This window comes from Bombina bombina, chromosome 8 (genome assembly GCF_027579735.1).
Source record: "Bombina bombina isolate aBomBom1 chromosome 8, aBomBom1.pri, whole genome shotgun sequence".
Lineage (NCBI taxonomy): Eukaryota > Metazoa > Chordata > Amphibia > Anura > Bombinatoridae > Bombina > Bombina bombina.
In genome coordinates, this window is record NC_069506.1 from 7,427,697 (window position 1) to 7,441,961 (window position 14,265).

The window sequence follows — 14,265 nt, forward strand, 5'->3', positions numbered from 1 at the left end:
AACAATAAGTAGAAAACAGAAATCAGTCATTTGTTATCCAAAAAGCAGGTGTTCACTTCTCATTGGGTAATTAGCGCATTTTGTACCAAGTTTTGTACAGTTTTTGTTTAAACAGTTAAATAAAATTCATTTATAGTAAATAATGCCTTGTGTAATTTCTAACTATTCTGATTATAAACTAATTTTATTTTAAGGTGTTATATTTTAGCATAAGTATGAGAATAATGTAATATGGAAAATTCTACCATTAGTGACCAACCCTTCATATGTTAATTAGTCGCTGTATATTGTAAGCTAGAATATTCCTTTAAATTTTTTTTTTTAAAAAAGGCACATTAAAAAAACCAATTGTAAAAAACGTGTCTTGAAATAGTCAAATATAATTTACTTGGTACAATATGTAACTTAAGGTACAATGATAAAGATTATTTTATATCTCAAAGTATTATCATCAATTGTCAGATGAGGTTTTATGATATTTTCACAATTAATTCACAGATAACCTTCATTTTCATGAAGTAACACAGAGGGCATTTAAGCTACCAAATTGTTAAACAGTGGATATTTTTTATATTAGAAGTAGTGTTTTTTTACATGAAACATATATTTATTAAATAATCTGTCACTTGCTAATGCTATTTTGTTTCAGTATTGAAGAGATTTTTTACAGAAGAAAAGAAACAGCTATGCTTTTCATCCCAGACAAATCTAGAATGCATTGCTTCCCTATTTCAAACTGTGCAAGCAACTCCACAGCCTATTCCAACCCAGGTTACTGGGACAATACCTGAGTGGATAAATGGCAGCCTGCTGCGTAACGGACCTGGCAAATTTGAGTTTGGGAAGGACAAGTGAGTAATAATTTGTCTTATCTTTTATATGTGATGTTACAGAAAGGCAAACGATAAAAAGTCACAGCAGCACTATATTGTAAAGGTATCCGTGTCACAATCAACATTTCAAGTGAAAGTTCTAATAGGATCTAATCACTGTTTGTAGGTAGTCTCACTAAGAGATGTTCTACTACACTTCACTGTTGGATGTGAGGTTTTTCTGCCACTGGGGGAATGCTCAAAGCAGAGTAGTCATATGCAGTGCAGGCAAAATGCCCTATACTTTCCTATGGAAGACACATCACCACTCATCTCTACAGCAACGGCCAGTCTACCTTTTTATAACATTTCACACAGCAAGGGCTTTGCAAGTCTGGAGAGGCTGAACATTTCTCTGTAGAATCTGTGATCTTTAGCACTTTGGGTACAAAGAGTGTTTAATTTGTTTTATTGGATTAGTACATGAAGCATTACATATTTGTTTAATGAAGTGTGCGTGGTTATTTGGTCAAGTAGGTGAGAGTTAGAGACTGGCATAGAGGAGCAGGAGAGGAGGAACAGTGGCTAAAGTGTATCAGCCTAAAGTAGACATAGAGGCCCATTTATCAAGCTCCGAACGAAGTTTGAAGGGCCGTGTTTCTGGCGAGTCTTCAGACTCGCCAGAAACAGCAGTTATGAAGCAGCGGTCTAAAGACCACTGCTCCATAACCCTGTCCGCCTGCTCTGAGCAGGCGGACAGACATCGCCGAAAATCAACCCGATCGGGTTGATTGACACCCCCTGCTGGCGGCCCATTGGCCGCGAGTCTGCAGGGGGCGGTGTTGCTGCCTGCTGGTGCAATGCTGAATACGGAGAGCGTATTGCTCTCCGCATTCAGCGAGGTCTTGCGGACCTGATCCGCACTGTCGGATCAGGTCTGCAAGACCTTTAATAAATTGGCCTCATAGTCTTTTGACTGGTGAATCAGTTAGGTTTTGCAGTAGTCATGATATGATAATAAATAAAGTGGATTACATTTTATTTTGTGTCTTTAGTGAGGAGCAGATACATTGTGGCAATGTTCCAGAGATAGAAGAGGCATGCCTTGATGAAAGACTATATGTAGATGGCAAACAAGAGGGTATGATCCACTTACACTCCAATGTAATGGATTAAATGGATGTGTTATACTGAAGTTATCATCAGGAAAGGATATTTATTTCATGTAAGTGGCAAGAGTCCATGAGCTAGTGACGTATGGGATATACATTCCTACCAGGAGGGGGAAAAGTTTCCCAAACCTCAAAATGCCTAGAAATACACCTCCCACCACACTCATACCTTAGTTTTACAAACTTTGCCTCCCTGTGGAGGTGGGTGAAGCAAGTCATGCTTGATTTCTTCTATGATAAGCCCTTCTAAGCATTTTGAAGCCCAATTCCTCTCAGAGTACAGTGTTTGTCAGAGGGATGTGAAGGGAGTATTGCCTGTTGATTAAGTGGTTTCACCCATGGGAAATCCTTTCAAAGGCTCTCTGTAATCGGTCGTAGGGATTTATTCCTTGCCTCCCTTTTCAGATCGACGATATACTCATGTACCATTACCTCTGCTGATATTTTTCGGTACTCGTTTTGCTGTCTGCTATATGTGGATGGGTGTCTTCCGGTAAGTGTGTATCATTATTTTAAGACACTCTTAGCTATGTTTGGCGCTTTATGTTATTAAGTTTTAAATATATGTATTTGCTTATATTTGCCAAGAGTCAGGTCTATGTATATTTCCCTTTTCTGCAGACTATCAGTTTCAGTATGGAATTTTTATTTGGGAAGATTATTTTTTGTTTTTATAAAACTAGGCTCGCAGGGACGCAAAATGCATTTTTTTATGGCGTCATTCTTGGCGCGGAAATTTTTTTGGCGCGAAAGTTAAGGTTATGTAAGTTTTGTCATTTCCTGCGTCTTTGTTGACGTGCATTGTTTGGGCACAGAGTCATGCTTGTTATGACGCGAGTTGCGTCATTTCCTGGTGTTAACTTTGGCGCCAAAATATTTTTTTCCTTTTTGCGTCTTGCATCATCCTTGGCGCCAGAAATCTTTTTTGTATATAACCCCTTTTCCTTTTTGCTCCTGGTTCTCCCCATGTTAAGAGCTATGATGCTTATTTTTTTGTATCCTACTTTTGCATAAGCATTTTTTCCCATTCCTGAAACTGCTATATGAAGAAATTGGATATTTTGTTTAAATGTTGTTTTTTTCTTTTTACATTTTGCAAGATGTCTCAATCTGATCCTGACTCTGATGTTGCTGTAGAAACCATGCTGCCTGAACACAGTTCTACCAAAGCTAAGTGTGTCTGTTGTAAATCAACTGATATTATTTCTTCAGCCCAATTATGTGGAATCTGTCATGATAAGCTTTTGCATGCCGATAATGTTTCTATTTGTACTAATACGTCTGTTGTTCCTTCAACGTCTAAAGTACCTGATATTCCTGCAGATGTAAATAATTATATTGCTGCAGCTATAGATAAGGCTATGTCTGCTATTCCTCCTTCAAATAAACGTAAAAGGTCTTTAAAAACTCATAAATCTGATGACATTTGTATTGACCGACAGCATACTTAAATATCCTCTGCTGATGAGGATTTTTCTGGTTCAGAAGATCCTGAATCAGATTCTGAATTTGACAAATCTTCCTATCTGTTTAAGATTGATTATATTTGTTCTTTATTGAAGGAAGTTCTGGTTACTTTGGGTATTGAAGAGTCTAATCCTCTTGATAATAAAGCCAGTGAACGTTTGAATACTGTTTTTGCTCCTGAGGTTTTTCCTGTTCCAGATGCTGTTTCTAAAATGATTACTAAGGAATGGTCTAAGCCTGGTTCTTCTTTCAATCCTTCTTCTAGGTTTAAGAAGTCGTATCCTTTACCTGTGGCTAATTTAGAGTTTTGGGAAAAAGTTCCTAAGGTTGATGGGGCTATTTCCACTCTTGCCAAAAGTACTACTATTCCTATGGAATATAGTACTTCTTTTAAGTATCCTTTTGATAGGAAGATTGAATCTTATCTTAGAAGGGCATATTTACATTCTGGCTATATTCTTAGACCTGCTATTTCAATGGCTGATGTGGCTGCTGCTTCAACTTTTTGGTTGGATAGTTTAGCCGTCAGGTAGAAGATCATGATTTGTCCAGCATTATTCTTTTGCTTCAACATGCTAATAATTTAATTTGTGATGCTATATTTGACATTATTTGACATTATTAAGATTGATGTTAAATCTATGTCTTTAGCTATTTTAGCCAGAAGAGCTTTATGGCTTAAATCTTGGAATGCTGACATGGTGTCTAATTCTAGATTACTATCTCTATCTTTCCAGGGTAAGAATTTATTTGGTACTCAATTAGATTTTATTATTTCCTCTGTTATTGGTGGGGGAAGGGAGTTTTCTTACCTCAAGATAAAAAATCTAAGGGTAAATTTAAGGCTCCTAATCATTTTCGTTCCTTTCGTCAGAATATGGAACAAATGTCTACTCCTTCCCCTAAGGCCTCTGGTTGCAATTGGAAACCGTCCTCAAATTGGAATAAAACCAAGCCTTATAAAAGACCAAATCCAGCCCCCAAGACTGCACGAAGGTGCAGCCCTCAATCCAGTTCTGCTGGTGGGGGCAGATTGAAATTGTTTCAGGAAATTTGGTCAGGTTCTTTTCGGAATCAGTGGATTCAGAATATTGTGTCTCAAGGGAATCGAATGTTCAGAATAGGCCTCCTGTGAGAAGATTCTTTCTTTCTCATATTCCAACAAATCTTGTGAAAGCTCAGGCTTTTCTGAAATGCGTTTCAGATCTAGATCTTTCATGGGTGATTGTTCCGGTTCCTCTACAGGAACAGGGTTTGGGGTTTTATTCAAATCTATTCATTGTCCCAAAGAAAGAGAATTCTTTCAAACCAGTTCTGGATCTGAAAGTTTTTAAATCGTTTTGTAAGAGTCCCAACTTTCAAAATGGTGACTATAAGGACTACTCTGCCTTTTGTTCAGCAAGGGCATTTTATGTCCACAATAGACTTACAGGATGCTTATCTTCATGTTCCAATTCATCCAGACCACTATCGGTTTCTAAGATTCTCTTTTCTAGTCAAGCATTACAAGTTTCTTTCATGTAATTAGCAAGAGTCCATGAGCTAGTGACGTATGGGATATACATTCCAACTAGGAGGGGCAAAGTTTCCCAAACCTTAAAATGCCTATAAATACACCCCTCACCACACCCACAATTCAGTTTTACAAACTTTGCCTCCGATGGAGGTGGTGAAGTAAGTTTGTGCTAGATTCTACGTTGATATGCGCTCCGCAGCAAGTTGGAGCCCGGTTTTCCTCTCAGCGTGCAGTGAATGTCAGAGGGATGTGAAGAGAGTATTGCCTATTTTGAATGCAGTGATCTCCTTCTACGGGGTCTATTTCATAGGTTCTCTGTTATCGGTCGTAGAGATTCATCTCTTACCTCCCTTTTCAGATCGACGATATACTCTTATATATACCATTACCTCTACTGATTCTCGTTTCAGTACTGGTTTGGCTTTCTACAAACATGTAGATGAGTGACCTGGGGTAAGTAAATCTTATTTTCTGTGACACTCCAAGCTATGGTTGGGCACTTTGTTTATAAAGTTCTAAATATATGTATTCAAACATTTATTTGCCTTGACTCAGAATGTTCAACTTTCCTTATTTTTCAGACAGTCAGTTTCATATTTGGGATAATGCATTTGAATTAATCATTTTTTCTTACCTTCAAAAATTTGACTCTTTTTTCCCTGTGGGCTGTTAGGCTCGCGGGGGCTGAAAATGCTTAATTTTATTGCGTCATTCTTGGCGCGGATTTTTTTGGCGCAAAAATTCTTTTCCGTTTCCGGCGTCATACGTGTCGCCGGAAGTTGCGTCATTTTTTTGACGTTATTTTGCGCCAAAAATGTCGGCGTTCCGGATGTGGCGTCATTTTTGGCGCCAAAAGGCATTTCGGCGCCAAATAATGTGGGCGTCTTGTTTGGCGCTAAAAAAATATGGGCGTCGCTTTTGTCTCCACATTATTTAAGTCTCATTATTTATTGCTTCTGGTTGCTAGAAGCTTGTTCACTGGCATTTTTTTTCCCATTCCTGAAACTGTCATTTAAGGATTTTGATCAATTTGCTTTATATGTTGTTTTTTCTATTACATATTGCAAGATGTTCCACGTTGCAACTGAGTCAGAAGTTACTTGAGGAAAATCACTGCCCGGGGCTGGAGCTACCAAGCTAAGTGTATCTGCTATAAATTTTTGGTACCTGTTTCTCCAGCTGTTGTTTGCATTGTATGTCATGACAAACTTATTAATGCAGATAAAATTTCCTTTAGTACTGTTATATTACCTGTTGCTGTTCCGTCAACATTTAATTTTCAGAGTGTTCCTGATAAACATAAGAGATTTTATTTTTTAAATCCATTTAGAAGGCTATGTCTGTTATTTCTCCTTCTAGTTTACATAAAAGTCTTTTAAAACTTCTCTTTTTTTCAGATGAATTTTTAAATGAACATCATCGTTCTGATACTGATAATGGTTCTTCTGGTTCAGAAGTTTCTGTCTCAGAGGTTGATGCTGATAAATCTTTGTATTTGTTCAAGATGGAATTTATTCGTTCTTTATTTAAAGACGTATTAATTGCTTTAGATATGGAGGATTCTGGTCCTCTTGATACTAAATCTAAACGTTTAAATAGGGTTTTTTAAATCTCCTGTATTTATTCTAGAAGTGTTTAATCTCCCTGATGCTTTTTCTGAAGTAATTTCCAGGGAATGGAATAATTTGGGTAATTCTTTTACTCCTTCTAAACGTTTAAGCAATTATATTCTGTGCCATCTGACAGATTAGAGTTTTTTGGGACAAAATCCCTAAGGTTTGGGGCTGTCTCTATTCCTGCTAAAATGTACTACTATTCTTACGGCAGATACTACTAAATTTAAGGATCCTTTAGATAAGAAATTTGAATCCTTTCTAAGAAAAGTTTACTTATGTTTAGGTAATCTTCTTAGACCTGCTATATTTTTACCGGATGTTGCTGCAGCTTCATTTTTTTGGTTAGAAGTTTTAGCGCAACAAGTATCAGATCATAATTTTATAGCATTATTTTTATTCTATAACATGCTAATAATTTTATTGGTGATACCATCTTTTGATATCATTTGAGTTGATGTCAGGTATATGTCTCTAGCTATTTTAGCTAGAAAAGCTTTATGGATTTAACTTGGAATGCTGATATGTCTTCTAAAGTTAACTTTGTTTTTCCCTTTCTTTCCAGGGTAATAATCATTTTTTCGTTCTTTTTCTCATAATAAGGAGCAAAAGCCTGATCCTTCATCCTCAGGAGCGGTTTCAGTTTGGAAACTATTTCCAGTTTGGAATATATCCAAGCCTTATAGAAACCTATAGTCAGCTCCTAAGTACCCATGAAGGTGCGGCCCTTTTTTCCAGTTCAGCTGGTATGGGGCAGATTACGTTTTATTCAAAGGAGTTTGGATCAATTCCGTTCTCAAACTCTGGTTTCAGAACATTGTTTCAGAAAGGTACAGAATTGGCTTCAGTTAAGGCCTCCTGCTAAGAGATTTTTTTTTTTCTTCCCGTGTCCCAGTTAACACAGCAAGGCTCAGCATTTCTGAAATGTGTTTCAGATCTAGAGTTGGCTGGAGTAATTATGCCAGTTCCAGTTCTGGAACAGGGGCTAGGGTTTTATTTTATCTCTTCATTGTACCAAAGAAGGTCAATTCCTTTAGACCAGTTCCGGATCTATCAATATTGAATCGTTATGTATACCAACATTCAAGATGGTTACTGTAGGACTATTCTGCCTTTTGTTTAGCAAGGGCATTTTATGTCTACAATAGTTTTGCAGGATGTGTATCTGCATATTCCGATTCATTCAGATCACTTTTAGTGTTTGAGATTCTCTTTTTAGACAAGCATTACCAGTTTTGTGGCTCTACTGTTTGGCCTAGCCTCAGTTCCAAGAATTTTTTTCAAAGATTCTCGGTGCCCTTCTTTCTGTATTCAGAGAACAGGGTTTTTGTTTTTCCTTATTTGGACGATTATCTTGGTATTTGCTCAGTCTTCTCATTCAAAGAATCTCATGCGATTCGACTTGTGTTGTTTCTTCAAGATCATGGTTGGAGGATCAATTTACCAAAAAGTTAATTGATTCCTCAGTCAAGGGTAATCTTTCTGGGTTTCCAGATAGATTCAGTGTCCATGACTCTGTCTTTATCAGACAAGAGACGTCTAAATTGTTTTCAGCTTGTCGAAACCTTCAGTCACAATCATTCCCTTCGGTAACCTTATGCATGGAAATTCTAGGTCTTATGACTGCTGCATTGGACGCAATCCCCTTTGCTTGTTTTTCACATGCGAACTCTTCAGCTCTGTATGCTGAATCAATGGTGCAAGGATTACACAAAGATATTTCAATTTATATCTTTAAAACCGATTGTTCGACACTCTCTAACGTGGTGGACAGATCACCATCGTTTAATTCAGGGGGCTTCTTTTGTGCTTCCAACCTGGACTGTAATTTCAACAGATACAAGTCTCACAGGTTGGGGAGCTGTGTGGGGATCTCTGTCGGCACAAGGAGTTTGGGAATCTCAGGAGGTGAGATTACCGATAAATATTTTGGAACTCCGTGCAATTTTCAGAGCTCTTCAGTTTTGGCCTCTTCTGTAGAGAGAATCGTTCATTTGTTTTCAGACAGACAATGTCACAACTGTGGCATACATCATCAAGGAGCGACTCACAGTCCTCTGGCTATGAAAGAAGTATCTCAAATTTTTTTGGTTTGGGCGGATTCCAGCTCCTGTCTAATCTCTGCGGTTCATATCCCAGGTGTAGACAATTGGGAAGCGGTTTATCTAAGTCGCCAAACGTTGCATCCGGGCGAATGGTTTCTTCACCCAGAGGTATTTTTTCAGGTTGTTCAAATGTGGGAACTTCCAGAAATAGATCTGATGGCGTCTCATCTAATCAAGAAACTTCCCAGATATCTGTCCAGATCCCGGGATCCTTAGGCGGAGGCAGTGGATGCATTATCACTTCCTTGGAAGTATCATCCTGTCTATATTTTTCCGCCTCTAGTTCTTCTTCCAAGAGTAATCTCCAAGATTCTGAAGGAATGCTCGTTTGTTCTGCTGGTAGCTCCGGCATGGCCTTACAGGTTTGGTATGCGGATCTTGTCCGGATGGCCTCTTGCCAGCCGTGGACTCTTCCGTTAAGACCAGACCTTCTGTCGCAAGGTCCTTTTTTTCCATCAGGATCTCAAATCCTTAAATTTAAAGGTATGGAGATTGAACGCTTGATTCTTGGTCAAAGAGGTTTCTCTGACTCTGTGATTAATACTATGTTACAGGCTCGTAAATCTGTATCTAGAGAGATATATTATAGAGTCTGGAAGACTTATATTTTTTGGTGTCTTTCTCATCTTTTTTCTTGGCATTCTTTTAGAATACCGAGAATTTTACAGTTTCTTCAGGATGGTTTAGATAAGGGTTTGTCTGCAAGTTCCTTGAAAGGACAAATCTCTGCTCTTTCTGTTCTTTTTCACAGAAAGATTGCTATTCTTCCTGATATTTATTGTTTTATACAAGCTTTGGTTCGTATAAAACCTGTCATTAAGTCAATTTCTCCTCCTTGGAGTTTGAATTTGGTTCTGGGAGCTCTTCAAGCTCCTCCCTTTGAACCTATGCATTCATTGGTCATTAAATTACTTTCTTGGAAAGTTTTGTTCCTTTTGGCCATCTCTTCTGCCAGAAGAGTTTCTGATTTATCTGCTCTTTCTTGTGAGTCTCCTTTTCTGATTTTTCATCAGGATGAGGTGGTGTTGCGAACTTCTTTTGAATTTTTACCTAAAGTTGTGAATTCCAACAACATTAGTAGAGAAATTGTGGTTCCTTCATTATGTCCTAATCCTAAGAATTCTAAGGAGAAATCATTGCATTCTTTGGATGTTGTTAGAGCTTTGAAATATTATGTTGCAGCTACTAAGTCTTTCTGAAAGACTTCTAGTCTATTTGTTCTCTTTTCCGGTTCTAGAAAAGGCCAGAAAGCTTCTGCCATTTCTTTGGCATCTTGGTTGAAATCTTTAATTCATCTTGCCTATGTTGAGTCGGGTAAAACTCCGCCTCAGAGGATTACAGCTCATTCTACCAGGTCAGTTTCTACTTCCTGGGCGTTTAGGAATGATGCTTCGGTTGATCACATTTGCAAAGTTGCAATTTGGTCCTCTTTGCATATTTTTACTAAATTCTACCATTTTGATGTATTTTCTTCTTCTGAAGCAGTTTTTGGTAGAAAAGTATTTCAGGCAGCAGTTTCAGTCTGAATCTTCTGCTTATGTTTTTTATTAAACTTTATTTTGGGTGTGGATTATTTTCAGCAGGAATTGGCTGTCTTTATTTTATCCCTCCCTCTCTAGTGACTCTTGTGTGGAAAGATCCACATCTTGGGTAGTCATTATCCCATACGTCACTAGCTCATGGACTCTTGCTAATTACATGAAAGAAAACATAATTTATGTAAGAACTTACCTGATAAATTCATTTCTTTCATATTAGCAAGAGTCCATGAGGCCCACCCTTTTTTTGTGGTGGTTATGATTTTTTTGTATAAAGCACAATTATTCCAATTCCTTATTTTATATGCTTTCGCACTTTTTTATCACCCCACTTCTTGCCTATTCATTAAACTGAATTGTGGGTGTGGTGAGGGGTGTATTTATAGGCATTTTAAGGTTTGGGAAACTTTGCCCCTCCTGGTAGGAATGTATATCCCATACGTCACTAGCTCATGGACTCTTGCTAATATGAAAGAAATGAATTTATCAGGTAAGTTCTTACATAAATTATGTTTTTTCGCTCTTTCATTTGGCTTAGCGACAGCTCCAAGAATCTTTTCGATGGTTCTTGGTGCCCTTCTATCTGTAATCATAGAGCAGGGTATTGCTGTGTTTCCTTATTTGGACGATATCTTGATACTAGCTCAGTCTTTTCATTTAGCAGAACACAACTAGTGTCGTTTCTTCAAAGGCATGGTTGGAGGATCAATTTACAAAAGAGTTTCTTGATTCCTCAAACAAAGGTCACCTTTTTAGGTTTCCAGATAGATTCAGTGTCCATGACTGTTTTTAAAAGAGGTGAATGAAATTGGCTTTAGCTTGTCTAAACTTTCAGTCTCGATCATTCCCTTCAGTGGCTATGTGCATGGAAGTTTTTAGGTCTTATGGACTGCAGCATTGGACACGATCCCCTTTGCTCTTTTTCATATGAGACCTCTGCAGCTTTGCATGTTGAATCAATGGTGCAGGGATTATACTCGGATATCACAGTTGATATACTTAAATCCCAACATTCAACTCTCTCTGTCTTGGTGGTTAGACCATCATCGGATTATTCAAGGGACCTCTTTTGTTCGCCCTTCCTGGACTGTGATCTCAACAGATGCAAGTCTTTCAGTGGTCTTCCAGAAATAGATCTGATGGCCTCTCATTTGAACAAGAAACTTCCCAGATATCTTTCCAGGTCCAAGGATCCTCAGGCAGAGATAGTGGATGCTTTGGCTGTTCCTTGGTTTTACCAACCTGCTTACATTTTTCCACCTCTAGTTCTTCTCCCAAGGGTGATCTCCAAGATCCTATTGGAACAATCTCATGTGTTTCTGATAGTACCTGCATGGCCTCACAGGTTTTGGTATGCAGATCTTGTCTGGATGTCCAGTTGCCAGCCTTGGCCGCTTCCTTTAAGGCCAGACCTTCTCTCTCTCAAGGGCCGTTTTTTCATCAGGATCTCAAATCTCTAAAATTGAAGGTATGAAAATTGAACGCTTAGTTCTTAGTCCTAGAGGTTTCTCTGATTCAATAATTGACACTATGTTTCAGGCTCTTAAGTCTGTTTCGAGGAAGATTTATCGGGTTTGGAAAACCTATATTTTATGGCGCTCCTCTCATAATTTTTCTTGGCATTCTTTTAGAATTCCTCAGATTTTAGTTTCTTTAGGCTGGTTTGGATAAGGGTTTATCTTTGAATGGACAAATCTCTGCTCTTTCTATCTTATCTCATAGAAAGATTGCTAAGCTTCCTGATATTCACTGTTTTGTTCAGGCTTTGATTCGTATCAAACCTGTTATTAAGTCTATTTCTTCTCCTTGGAGTCTTAATTTGGTTTTAAGGATTTTGCAGGCTCCTCCTTTTGAGCCTTTGCATTCTTTGGATATTAAACTACTTTCTTGGAAAGTGTTATTTCTTTTGGCTATCTCTTCTGCTAGAAGAGTTTCTGAGTTGTCGGCTCTCTCCTGTGAGTCTCCTTATCTGTTATTTCATCAAGATAAAGCGGTTTTACAGACTTTGTTTTTGCCTAAAGTTGTGAATTCTAACAACATTATTAGGGAAATTGTTGTTCCTTCTTTGTGTCCTAATCCTAAGAATTCTCTTGAGAGATCTCTTCATTCTTTGGATGTGGTAAGAGCTTTGAAATACTATGTTGAAGCTACTAAGCAATTCAGAAAGACTTCTAGTCTATTTGTTATTTTCTCTGGTTCCAGGAAAGGTCAGAAAGCCTCTGCCATTTCTTTGGCATCTTGGTTGAAACTTTTGATTCACAAGGCTTATTTGGAGGCGGGGCAGTCTCCGCCTCAGAGAATTATAGCTCATTCTACCAGATCAGTTGCCACTTATTGGGCTTTTAAGAATGAAGCTTCAGTTGATCAGATTTGCAAAGCAGCAACTTGGTCTTCTTTGCATACATTTACTAAATTTTTACCATTTTGATGTATTTGCTTCTTTAGAAGCAGTCTTTGGTAGAAAAGTTCTTCAGGCAGCTGTCTGTCTGATTCCTTTTGCCTATGATTTGAGTTTTTTGAAATTTAAGAAAACTTATTTATTATTTGGATTTAATTTTTTCAGCGGAAGTAGCTGTTGTTATTTTATCCCTCTCTCTCTAGTGACTCTGTGGATATCCACATCTTGGGTATTGTATCCCATACGTCACTTGCTCATAGACTCTTGCCACTTACATGAAAGAAAACATAATTTATGTAAGAACTTACCTGATAAATTCATTTCTTTCATAATGGCAAGAGTCCATGAGACCCACCCTATTTTTTGGTTGTTATGATTTTTTTTATATAAAAGCACATTATTTTTTTCCAGTTCCTCTTTTTTGTATGCTTTTTTACTCATTTTTACACCTCACTACTTGGCTATACGTTAAAACTGAAGTATGTGTGTGGTGGGAGATGTATTTATAGGCATTTTGAGGTTTGGGAAACTTTGCCCCCTCCTTGTAGGAATGTATATCCCATACGTCACTAGCTCATGGACTCTTGCCACTATGAAAGAAATGAATTTATCAGGTAAGTTCTTACATAAATTATGTTTTTATTTGTTGTAGAAGTTTACTCTTCGATTTAGTAAGAACATGTGGGACACAGGGTTGAAGTTAGGGACAAGGGTAGGAGAAGATATATAGGGCTACATTTACTGAGCTGAGTATGCAGCTTTGCCGTACTTTTGGTGTAGGCTAGCATAAGCAAGCCTGCAGCGAATAGTTAAGAAGCAGTTGCCATCAGAACGCTGCTTCCTCACCTGTACGCCAGCTATTAGCTGGTAGATTAAAATCCCCCTGGACAAGTCCAACCGGGGTGATTGACAGCCCCTGCTCGCATGTGATTGGCCTTGCATGATCGGAGGTCGGCTTGTGCAATATTAAATGTGCATAAGCAAGCCTGCAGCGAATAGTTAAGAAGCAGTTGCCATCAGAACGCTGCTTCCTCACCTGTACGCCAGCTATTAGCTGGTAGATTAAAATCCCCCTGGACAAGTCCAACCGGGGTGATTGACAGCCCCTGCTCGCATGTGATTGGCCTTGCATGATCGGAGGTCGGCTTGTGCAATATTAAATGTGGGCAGTGCACTGCTACCTGCTGGCTGCGATGCCAGGGGGACAGGTTTTTTGGAAGCAAAACTTGCCCATTTGGCTTTTGTTACATGGGACCCATAGATTTGAGTGTTTGTACTTTAAGGTGTGTTGGAACCCTTATAATTTTATGAGTTTCACAAGTGAAAAGTTTAGTTTGAAAAGAACAACAGACTGAGCCTTGTGATAAACCATCAGACGGTGGGAGAGGTGGTGATATAGTACCAGGGAAGGAGACACTGAAGGAGAAGTTAGATAGGTTTATAACTTCAAACTACAGCATTTTACTGTAACTAAATTGTTAGCCTATATTGGGCTTGATTTATCAATCTGCGGCGGACAGGGGCGTACATATGCGCTCCTATCCGCCTCTGGCGTATTAAATTCCCCTGGCGGAATTTAATATTGCACTCGAGCTATTGGCTGTCAATCTCCCTGGTTGGACGAGACCAGGGAGATTGAAATTC

The 14,265-nt window shown here is 38.4% G+C and overlaps 1 protein-coding gene across 3 annotated transcripts in view; it reads left to right on the plus strand.

Annotated features, from left to right (window-relative positions):
• Positions 1-710: 710 nt before the first annotated feature.
• Positions 711-14,265, plus strand: part of LOC128637944 (carotenoid-cleaving dioxygenase, mitochondrial-like) — an 89,880-nt gene continuing 76,325 nt past the window's right edge. For 2 of the 3 annotated variants that reach the window (XM_053689829.1, XM_053689831.1), the window contains exon 1: positions 736-851. The gene's annotated coding sequence lies outside the window, so the exon portion shown is untranslated. Of the gene's footprint in view, positions 852-14,265 lie in introns of all 3 variants that reach the window. The other variant, XM_053689830.1, reaches the window with a different exon arrangement.